Source organism: Canis lupus, chromosome 15, assembly GCF_003254725.2.
Source record: "Canis lupus dingo isolate Sandy chromosome 15, ASM325472v2, whole genome shotgun sequence".
Lineage (NCBI taxonomy): Eukaryota > Metazoa > Chordata > Mammalia > Carnivora > Canidae > Canis > Canis lupus.
The window spans coordinates 15642226-15653770 of NC_064257.1; the positions used below are offsets into that span (position 1 = coordinate 15642226).

The 11545-nt window shown below is 46.3% G+C and overlaps 1 protein-coding gene across 4 annotated transcripts in view; it reads right to left on the reverse strand.

The window, feature by feature from the left end:
• The window catches only part of ARMH1 (armadillo like helical domain containing 1), a 49720-nt gene extending 38193 nt beyond the window's left edge, over nucleotides 1–11527 (reverse strand). The window contains exon 1 of one of the 4 annotated variants that reach the window (XM_025420350.3): nucleotides 11228–11527. The gene's annotated coding sequence lies outside the window, so the exon portion shown is untranslated. The remainder of the gene's footprint in view (nucleotides 1–11227) is intronic. The other 3 variants (XM_025420356.3, XM_025420358.3, XM_025420359.3) reach the window with 3 other exon arrangements.
• Between the last annotated feature and the right edge of the window lie 18 nt (nucleotides 11528–11545).

The window sequence follows — 11545 nt, forward strand, 5'->3', positions numbered from 1 at the left end:
GCCACCCAGGGATCCCTCTCTGATTTAATCTTGTTTTATTTTTCCTTCCCTTCCCCTAAGCTCCTCTGTGTTGTTTAACTTCTACATATGAGTGAAATCATGTAATTGTCTTTCTCTGATTGACTTGATGACTAGTTCGATCCCTGTCGTTGCAAATGGCAAGATTTCTTTTTTTTTTTTATGGCTGAGTAGTGGTCCATTTTGTGTGTGTGTGTGTGTGTGTGTGTGTGTGTGTGTGTGTATGAGGATATATATATCCTCCATATATATGTATATATGATACATCATATATATATCATTTATATATATGATATATCATATATATATCATATCTTCTTTATCCATTCATCTGTCAATGGACATCTGGGCTCTTTTCATAGTTTGGCAATTGTGGACATTACTGCTATAAACACTCAGGTGCAGGTGTCCCTTCTGATCACTATATTTGTATCTTTGGCGTAAATAACTAGTAGTGCAATTGCTAGGTTGTAGGGTAGTTCTATTTTTAACTTCTTGAGGAACCTCCATATTGTTTTCCAGAGTGGCCACACCAGGTTACATTCCTGCTAACAGTGTGAGGGTTCTCTTTCTCTACATTTTCTCCAACATCCATCATTTCCTGACTTGTTAATTTTAGCCATTCTGACCTGTGTGAGGTGGTATCTCATTGTGGCTTTGATTTGTATTTCCCTGATGATGAGTGATGTTAAACATTTTTTCATGTGTCTGTTGGCCATTTGTATGTCTTTTTTTGAGAAATGTCTGTTCACATCCTCTGCCCAATTCTTGACTGGATTATTTGTTCTTTGGGTGTTGAGTTTGATAAGTTTATTATAGATTTTTTCTAGCCCTTTATCTGATAAGACATTTACAAATATCGTCTCCCATTCTGTAGGTTGTCTTTTGGTTTTGTCAACTGTTTCCTTTGCTGTGCAAAAGCTTTTTATCTTGATGAAGTCCCAATAGTTCATTTTTGCCTTTGTTTTCCTTGCCTTTGGAGACTTGTCTAGCAAGGCCGAGGTCGAAGAGGTTGCTTGCTGCCTGTGTTCTCCTCTAGGATTTTTTTTAAAGATTTTATTTATTTACTCATGAGAGAGAGAGAGAGAGAGAGGCTGAGACATAGACAGAAAGAGAAGCAGGCTCCCTGTGGGGAGCCCAATGTGGGACTCGATCCCAGGGCCTCGGGATCATGACCTGAGCCAAAGGCAGATGCTCAACCACTGAGCCACCCAGGTGCCCTCCTCTAGGATTCTGATGGATTCCTGTCTCATATTTAGGTCTTCCACCACAAAATAAGACTTGATAAGGATTATAAACCTCCCCTCCTTCCAAAAACTCCCAAACCAACCAGTAAATACAATTTTCAAAAGGATTAAAAAGAAGGAAAGAGTGGGAAAAGGAGAGAAATGTGCCAACTTCAGGAGGGAGTTGCTGGGATAAATTCTGTATCTTGAGTTTTTTCTTGAGGGGATACATAATGTGTCTTTCAAGGTGCAGGGAGGAGAGATGATGGCAGGGAGAAGAAACCAACATTTTTTTAGTGTTTATAAGAGCTAGTCACATAGAATATGTTTTATGGACATTATTTGTTTTAATTCTCTTAAGTTCCTGAGGAGGTAGTTATTATTATCCCTACTTCTCAGATGTAAAAACTAAGGTTTAGAGAGGTTTGCTCTTTTTTATTTTTATTTTGTTTTATTTTATTTTTTTAGGTTTGCTCTTTTATTGAAGGTCTCACAGCTCAACAGGGGTGTAAACAAACTGCACTCAGATTGTGTAAAACTCGAGTCCAGGTTCTCTCCTTTAAACTAAAAGCATTCATTCTGCTCTCCCATGTATTGCAAAATGTCATCAGTAACCTTTTTTTTTTTTTTAAGATTTTATTTATTCATGAGAGACACAGAAGAGAGAGAGGGGCAGAGACACAGGCAGAGGGAGAAGCAGGCTCCACGTAGGGAGCCCGATGTAGGACTTGATCCCGGGACTCCAGGATCAGCCCCTGGGCCAAAGGCAGGCACTCAACTGTTGAGCCACCCAGGCATCACACCAATAACCTCTTGTTGTCAAATTCCCTGGCTAACTTGCAGTCCAATCTTGCTTGGCTTCTGATGGGTTGTGGATGACTCTCCAAACATTTCTTTCCTGACCTCACTTCCTCCTGGTTCTATCCCTCCCTAGAGCCTCCTCAGACTCCTTCGTATGTCCGTTCTGTTCTCTGTTATTTCTCATGCTTTGTAATCTTCTTCAATCCCATCACTTTGTATTACACATGTAGGCTTCCGGATTCCCAAACCCATGTTGTCAGCCTGGGTCTCCCTCCTGAGGACCAGATGCCTGTATCTAAAGAGCTAGGGGAAGTCTTCATCCTTATGTTTCACACATTCTTCAAATCCTAAGTCCCCAGGGTGGCTCAGTTGGTTAAGCATCTGACTCTTTTTTTTTTTTTAAGATTTTATTTATTTATTCATAGAGATGCAGAGAGAGGGAGAGAGAGGCAGAGACACAGGCAGAGGGAGAAGCAGGCTCCATGCAGAGAGCCTGACGTGAGACTCGATCCAGGGTCTCCAGGATCACGCCCTGGGCTGCAGGTGGCGCTAAACCGCTGCGCCACCGGGGCTGCCCTCTTTTTCTTTTTCTTTTTTTTTAAGATTTTATTTATATTTATGCATGAGACACAGAGAGAGAGAGAGAGAGAGAGAGAGAGGGAGAGACACAGGCAGAGGGAGAAGCAGGCTCCACGCAGGGAGCCTGACACTGGACTCAATCCTGGGTCTCCAGGATCAGGCCCTGGGCTGAAGGCGGCATTAAACCACTAAGCCACCAGGGCTGCCCAGCATCTGACTCTTGATTTTGGCTCAGGTCGTGATCTGAGGGTCCTGGGATCAAGCCCTGTGTTGTTGGGCCCTGCTCTCAGTGGGGAGTCTGCTGGAGCTCCCTCCCTCCCTCAGCTCACCCCTTCAAATAAATAAACCTTTAAAAATGCATATTTGACAGATGTCCCTACTTTAAACTTTTCGGTTGTTCCTCATTACCCTCAAGATAGAGTTTCAAACATCTCAGCCCAAAGAACTTGTCTCAATTCCGCCACAACTGAAATCTGACTTCCCTTCGGCCCCGCCCCTTGTCACGGCTTCTAGTGGGAATTAAGAGGAGGCTGCCAGCGTCCCCAGGCTTCACAAACCGGTGTCTACATTCCCGAACTAAATCCTGTCTTTTCCTGTAGCTCAAGCCTCCTGTCCTTCCCCCCTGCTGTGCCTTGGCGCTCATTTATGGGCCACTCCCTCCTGCCCACGAGGGCGTGGGCACCTGTCTTCCTGTTTACCCAAGCGCGGCTGGGCAGTGTCAACATCACCATGTTCTATCTTTGCACTCTGGGTGGCTGGTATCGTCCCTGGCACATAACGGGTGCTCAACAAGTGTTATTTTTTTTTTTTTTTTTTTAATTTTTTTTTTTTTATTTATTTATGATAGTCACACACACAGAGAGAGAGAGAGGCAGAGACACAGGCAGAGGGAGAAGCAGGCTCCATGCACCAGGAGCCTGATGTGGGATTCGATCCCGGGTCTCCAGGATCACGCCCTGGGCCAAAGGCAGGCGCCAAACCGCTGCGCCACCCAGGGATCCCTCAACAAGTGTTATTTAAACTGACATCCGACACAGTGTGCTCATAATGAGCACTTTAATTTCCTTAACTCCACACAGTAATTAATTAAACAGATGTCCTGGGTGCCAACCCCTAGCCAAGCACTGCCATTGGGACTGGTTAACATGACAAACAAAGTCTTTGAACCCTCAAGATTCTCAGAGATTTGGTGGGTGGAGAGAAAGGCAACCTGGTGATTTTAATTAAAAGTGAAAAGTGCTCTGATGGGGTAAATCCCAGGATGTGCTGGAGCAGGTAGGAGAGGCACAAAATCAAGACTATAATGACCTTGAACCTGTACTTCCAACTAACCCAGCACTGATACTCATGATCCACATGCTAAATGCTGTGACTTGCCTGTGATGTCTGCAATCCCCAGCTCCTTACCCTCCCACGTCTTCCATCTGTTCTCAAGACATCTATTCTTGCCACAAAGCAAGAATGTCCTCACAGTCCCTCATGTGATCTGTACCCACACCTGTCCTGTCTTCCTTCCCCTTCCGGAGCTATCCATCCTTCCTGCCTCCGTAGGGCCCTCACTCCATCCACTGCTCTCTCCTCTGTATCCTCAACTGCTCTATTTAGGCATTTTTCTGTTTATGTACTTAAAACAAAAGCAAAACATGAACACCAACCTACTTACCTCAACCACATGACTTCTTCCAGTTACCTCTCTGGTTTTCTCACTTCACAGCAAAGCTTTTTTTTTTCTTCACAGCAAAGCTTCTTAAAAACCTCTATGTACTCTTTCCTGTTCTCCCACTGACCATTCTCTCCTCAACCCACTGTGATTTGACTTTTCCCTCCCTCACTACCCATCCCCCACACTCCACTCCCACCACTATACCCAGTGTCTCTAACCTCCTAATTGCTCAGTTCAGTGAGGACAGTTCAGTCTTTTGCTCACTTGTCCTGTTACTGCAATAACTAACACCACTGACCGTGCCCTCCTGCTCAGAAGGCTTGCTTCCCTGATGCCTCTGCATCATGACATCTCCTGGTCTGCCTGCATCTCGGACAGCTGCCTCCCTCTGTCCCATCTCAGGCCTCTGGAACCTGTCGCATTGCACGAAGGCCTCAGTAAGTTGCTTCAAACACAATTGGGAGTCTCTGTCTGACTTCCAGTCTCACATTCCATTAAACATGAAATTCAACAAATCGTGGTAGACAAGTGTGTCCCATCTTTATGCTAGGCTTCTAGAGATAAGTGTGAAAAAGACACGGTTTGGGGTGGCATTGAGCCCTCTAGATAAGCAACTTCAGTTTCAATAGTGTACTAGGGGCACCTGGGTGGCTTAGTGGTTGAGCATCTATCTGCCTTCAGCTCAGGGTGTGATCCCGGGGTCCTGGGATCGAGTCCCACATTAGGCTCCCCACAGGGAGCCTATTTCTTCCTCTGCGGATGTGTCTGCCTTTCTCTCTGTGTGTCTCATGAATAAATAAAATCTTTTTTTTTTTTTTTAAAGGGTGCTAAAGCACTACAATGGGGTGAGCACAGGATACTCTGAGAATGTGAACAAAGGCGGACTTCTAACCAGCCATGATTGGGGTAGTGGCTGTTCTGGAGGGCATTCCAGAAAAGATGCCATTTGAGCTGAAAGGTGATCTGTAGATAGCTAGGTGAAGAATGATGGAACTGTCTCTCAAGTAGGCAAGTGGAAGGCAGTACAGGCTGTGGTTAGGAACCCAGACACCAGAGCTCCATGATCTCCTTCCTCCTGGCTCTGTGACCTCACACAAAGTACTTAAATCCTTTAAGCGTCAGTTCTCTTACATGAGAAGAGGTGATACCTCACAGGGCCAGTAGACCACCTCACATAAAAAGCTTAGCTCCTATTTTCATTGCTGAGGTTGTTCAGAATGGCTGGAGCACAGTCTGAGGGTGAAAGCGGCAAGAGATTAAACTGAGGAAACAGGCAGAGGCCAGAGAATGAATGGGCTGTGCGTGCTGTGCTGCAGGGTGGGCCCTTCATCTAGAGGGCCATGTGAAGGTACTGAAGGGTTTGAAGTCCAGAGTGACAAGAAGAGAGTCTGTTCTAGAAATATCATCTTGACTGCAGTGTAGAAAGGTGACCGTAAGGGGGCGAGACGGGAAGTGGGGCACCGGTTAGGAAGCTGGCTGTCTCCCTTATCTTGGGAAAAGATGCTGGTGACAGTAGGGCTGGAGAGAAGCAGAAACGCCAAAGAGGGAGAAGCAACAGGACCTGGTGACGGGCAATGGAGGATGAAAATGGGGGAGGAATCAGGATGCCCATCCCACTGTTTCTGACTTCACAGAGAAAATAGGGCCCATCAGGCGCACCGCCCTTCTCTACCCTATCAGGTCAGTACCCAGCCCTTCCATGTGTGTGCGAGTCCGCCCCTCCGTCTTCAATCTTTCCATCTTTCTGACTCCCCTTAAACACCTGCTCAATTTTCATCAACCAAAATCAGTATGTAAATGGTGTCTTCCAAAAATTTAAATAAATAAATAAATAAATAAATAAATAGTGTCTTCCTTGACTCCCTTTCCTGCCAGCTTCTATCCTTTCTCTCTTCTTTTCCCCAAACTTTCTCCTACTGGCCTACAGGGTAAAGTCTAAACACCACATGAATGTACAAGGCCCTTCAAACTTGGTCCCAGGCTAACCTCATCTCACTTCTTAACTTCCCAGGCCTTTCCCAGGCCCTCTGCTTCTCATTGCTGCTCTAACATCAAGAATGGCCAGCTTCCTTTTTGTCCTTTGGCTAATTCCCCAAGACAGCAGGTGCTGTTGGTTCTGTGGTCCCCTATTTCCCCTCTTTCCCTACTATTTTGTAAAACTTAACCATCCATCCCACTAGAGTGTGAGTTCCTCAAGGGCAGGGGTTGGTCTTCCCTATCTTTGTGTCCCCTTCCCTATCTTTGTGGCCTGGCATAATGCCTGGAACAAAATAGATGTTTAATAAATGTGTGCTGGGTGAATGGATGAAGAAATCAGCGAGCTCCTGTTTGGATGGTTATTTCCGAAGGTCCATGATATGTAGGTCCATAAAACTACCAACTTCCCAAAGCCGCCATGTGCAGAGTAGCAGAATCTCTATCCAAGAAGGCCAGTGCGAAGTCTATGAGGCATTTTACAGCTATGACAAGAAATAGCAATGTCAGCAACGGTGTCATCCCTGGACACTGAGGAAGGGATTCAGTGCCATGAACGGTCAGTTAAATTGTAATTGGAGTGAACTGTTCCTCTGCAAACCATAATGTTCTTTAGCTGCAGCCAAATGGCATTCAAGAAGGGGAGAGATTTTTTTGAAATGTCAAGGAAATTATTTCCAATTTGGTGCTCACAACCAGAGACTCTAATGATCAGTGGAAATGAGAAGCAAACAAATTAGCACTAATGGAAAATGGCTTTTGGAAAAGAGGATTTAATTTATAGTCAACTGATCATGGCATGCAGCATGCAGTAAAAGTCAGCCTCACCAGCTTGATCATAAGAATAGAGCACACATGGAATGCAGGAGAAAAATATACGTAAGCCATCACGCTTATTGGAATCTCTCTGTAAGTGGCAGCCAATTAAAATAGTCATTATTTTACCTTGGAGAGAAAATGGTCTGAAAAATCAAAGCACATGAAATTAAAATCCGGATTAGGAACCATGGTCCAAATTGGTTTGTTTGTGGCCTTTTCACCTTGGCAAAGTCTTCTGAAAGGACGACAAACCTACTTTGTCTTCAGCCCAGAGTCAACTCTTTGTTTTTAATTTCCTCTCCATTTTCAGAGGTGATTAATAAATCTGGACTCATCCATAAATCATTTCTATAGCAGGCGAATGGCTCTTCTTCATGCAGGGAAACTAAAAATCACAAAAATCTCAAAAAGCCCAGCTATTGTACTAAGTCAAAAGTCCTTAGTGACAAGAGAGGAGGTATTAAAAACCAAAAGGTCACTTGGTCTCGTTTCTAAATAAAATTTCTCAGAGGGCTTTTTTTTCTCCTCCTAAATCAAAGACACGTTTCTAAAAGCAAGAAGCCTCCAGGGCATTGCCAGCCTGGCTCCCTGTCCCCAGATGGCCTTGGAGACAAGGCAGTCACTGTCCCCTGTTCTTGCAAGATCCACCTGCAGAATGTGACAGGGGCCTTCTCCTTGGGCTCCCATCCGAACTCCTCACTCTCAGCTCCCCATTTGGAAAGAGGGAGGGAAGGAGGGAGAAGAGAGACAGAGAAAGAACATTCTCCTTCAGACCTCAGGCCCAGCCAGAGGGTGTTCTGGCCTTTACTTCTCCTTCAGGGCATACACGCTACAACCGGTCACTTCCTTCTCATAGATTCCCTTCCTTCTGCTCCCCCCTCATACTTTCTTCACAGGTCCCTCCAGCCACTCATTGGTTCCCTACAGACTCCCCCATACCCCATCTTTCCCCCCACAGCTGCCTTTCCCTCCATCTTCTCCCCAGAGACCACCTTTCTTCCCATCTCCCTCCTGCAAAGCCCTCTGGCTTCATCCCTCCTCAGACTTACCCTCACTCTACCCAGATCCCACTTTTCCTCTCAGATCACTTCTGCCCCCAACTCTGCTCCACAGACCTGCTCGCGTGCTCTCCCCACAAAAAAACTCTCTAGGCCAACCATCATCTTTCTACCCACATTCTCCTCACCCCTGCACTGCTCTGTGCTTCCCCTTCCCTAACCTGATTTCCTACCCTCCTTCCTTCCCAGGCTTTTACTCTACCCTCAAAGGCCTCTGTTCCCAATCAGCAGCCTTCTCCACCCTTAGCTTCTGCCTCCCCTCAGCTTGTCTCCAAAGTTGGCTCTACCCCAGGTGCCACTTCTGCAGAGCCCTCCCAGGTGGAAGTTGCTTAAATTCTTACACCCCAGAGGTCTCAGGATTGGCACGGGCGGCGGCGGGTGGGCGGGGGTGGGGGGGGGGTGGGGGTGGGGGGGGTGGGGGGTGGGGGGCTGGTAGTGTTTTCTGGCCAAGGCCCACCCAGTTCCTTATTCCACTTTTTTCTTGCAAGAACCTTTACTACTTTGAGGGTCATGCCACTCTGCTGTATTGACCATTACCCTTCCTCATATTCATATCATCACCTATAGACTCCAGAACAATGTACTTAATTCATCAAGGGCTTTGGTACCTGGCTCACAAGCATCCTTTCCCTCTTCAAGTCCTGCCATCACCTAAGGGGACTGGCCATGTCAACATCTTGATTGTGTTCTATATTCCACTCCAGCCACCAACTCCCATGGCTACACCCTGGACCTTGTCATCACTTGGAACAACTCAAGCTTCATGATTCCACTTTCTGATCACACCTGTCTCATTCAACTATTTCCAAGATATGTGTTCTATGACTTCACTGGGCCACCCAGTCCATAACACTGTCATACTGCTCTTTTATGCAGTGTAGGGTAGGTTCTAAGCTCCATCATCTCAGCCTTTTGCCAGGATCATCCACTTCCTGTCCTTCGTCCTTCCATTTCATCTACCTGATGAAACCCAAACCTGAAAGGATTCAATTAACCTCTCTGCGCTAGATGGCTGAATAACTTTTGGGGAAAAATATCTCCCACACAACCATGTAGACCGCTGCTGCTACAATGAATGGTCACCAACCTCAACAGGCCTCATAACTGCCCAGAAATCTGTATGCTGCTCAGTCATCTTGCACCCACTCTTCACTCACTGAGGCTAGTTCAGTCCTTCTCTGCTCTTCTCAGATCTCGCACACCACCTCCAATCCTACTCTCACTGTCTGATATCATGTCTGCATTTCAGAGAAAGTACAAACCACCAAACAAGGATTTCCTCAACTTCCTGCCACCAAAACTACTAATGTACTGATCTCACATGCTTCCTTTTTGTCACAATGCGAGTGTCTCTCTGCTTTCTAGATGAATTTCTCCACCAGTGCTTTGGATCCCTGACCTTATTCCTTTTCTGGGGGGTGTTATTGTCTCAGTTATCTCCTTTTCTCTGTTATTTTTTCTTTTTTCCTTTTGCTGGATCTATGCCAACAGCATTTCTCTTATCTGAATAAAAACCTTTGTCTCCTTCCAGCTATTGCCTTCTCCTTTTTTTTTCTTGGGAAGAGCCAAATGTCTCAAAAGTCTTCACTTCCTCACCTTCCCACTCACTTCTCAACTCACTGTAATTTGACCTCTGTTCCCATCGCTCCACTGAAACCACTTTTGCAAAGATCACCAACAACTTCCTTATTTCTAAATCCAGTGGATTTTTTCAGACCTTATTTTCTTGATTATTCATCAGCCTTCAACACTTTCTTCCCTTGGCTTCTGAGACACCATGGTCTACCACTGACTATCTTGCCATCTGCACAGTTCACCTCAATTAACTTTGCAGGTTCAGCCTCCTTTGCAGACATCAGACTTGGGGACTTCTCAGGGCTCTGTCCTAGGCCTTCTTTTCTTACGCCTGTATATACTTTCTGGAAAGCCCAACAAACCCATCCACTGGTGTGGCAGATGTCTACAAGGCACTACAGGCCACCACATTTCTATTTCTGATTTAGACTATTCTCGCAGGCTCCAGTCAGGCGTATTCCACTGCCCATGGGACACTTGCACTTGGATGTCCCACTGGCATCTCAAACTCATCAGAGCCAGAACATATCCTCTCCTAAAAACCCTGCCACCTCTTCCTTCTGTTTACTCAAGCCAGGAATTTAGAAGTCATTCTTCGTTTCTCCTACATGCCCCACCAGGCACCAAGTCCAGCTCTTTTTTAGCTCCCAAGTGTCTAAGGAATCCATCCCCACCTTCATTCCGCTACCTCCCCATTCTTTAGGCCACCATAATCTTTCCTCATTATTGAAACGACTTCCTAACTTGTCTCCCTCCTCCCAATTCCCAATCCATTCTCTGCAATGATCATTGATCTTTCTAAAATGCAAATTTGATTGCTCCTCCTTTGCTTAAAGGCCTTCCGTGATTCCCCACTGTCCTAAGGATATGATTCCCCACTGTCCTCAGGATATCGTCTGAACATTTGCACTCATAGGTATAAAACACACTAGAAGATTTTTACCATCTACCTATAAGCTCACAGCTGAGTTTGACATCCAAGACCCTCCAGGACCTGGGCCGAACTGTTCTTCCAAGTTAACTCTCACCTTAGTATCTCCTCTGGCCAGAAGACGCTCAAAATTTCTGGCACTCACCCCTGCTTCCTGTCTTGGAGTTCCTGCGAGGAGTCCTTTGTTCTCCATATCCCCACAACTGTTCACCGCCCAGCTCAAGACACATCCCCATTGTCATAAATGCCCCTTCAACACTTCCCGAGCCCCTAAAATACTTCGGGCCCACTCCTCTGTAGTATTTATCTCTCACACAGAATTAGAGTTGGTTCAGGCATGGTTTGTCTCCCTCTCCTTTTAAGACTTATGGAAGTCATGGCCAAAAGCTTCATCTTCACTAGAGCTCAGCCACCTAATAGGTGCTCAGTAAAAATTTTTAAATGCATGGATAAATTCAAGAAAACTGTACTCTTTAGCTCCTTTGTGTCGTCCAGGTACAAAGCATTCTCTAGAGCCTTCCCCTGAGGACACCACTCCCCCGCCTACCACTCACCCCACCGGCCAGGATAGGCCTCAACCTACTGGGTGATGGATGGGCTGGCACGCGTCCCCTTGGCCGTTTTTTGTACGGTTTTCTACCTCCAGCCCTCGGAGCTGCGTCTCGTAAAGGATGGTGGAGGTAGCGGGTGAGGTAAGTCAAGAGGCACTGCCGTCCATCCCGTAGGAAAGGACAGGTCGGGAAGGGAGACCCTCCCGTTTGCAGAACACCGCAAATCTCCCGCAGACCCTCTCACCTACACGGGGGGCGGGGACTCTCCCCGACCGGCGTCTCCGCTGACCAATACCTGGCCCAGGCCGGGCGAGCCAGCCAATGGCGGCGAAGCAGGGCCAGAAGGGGCG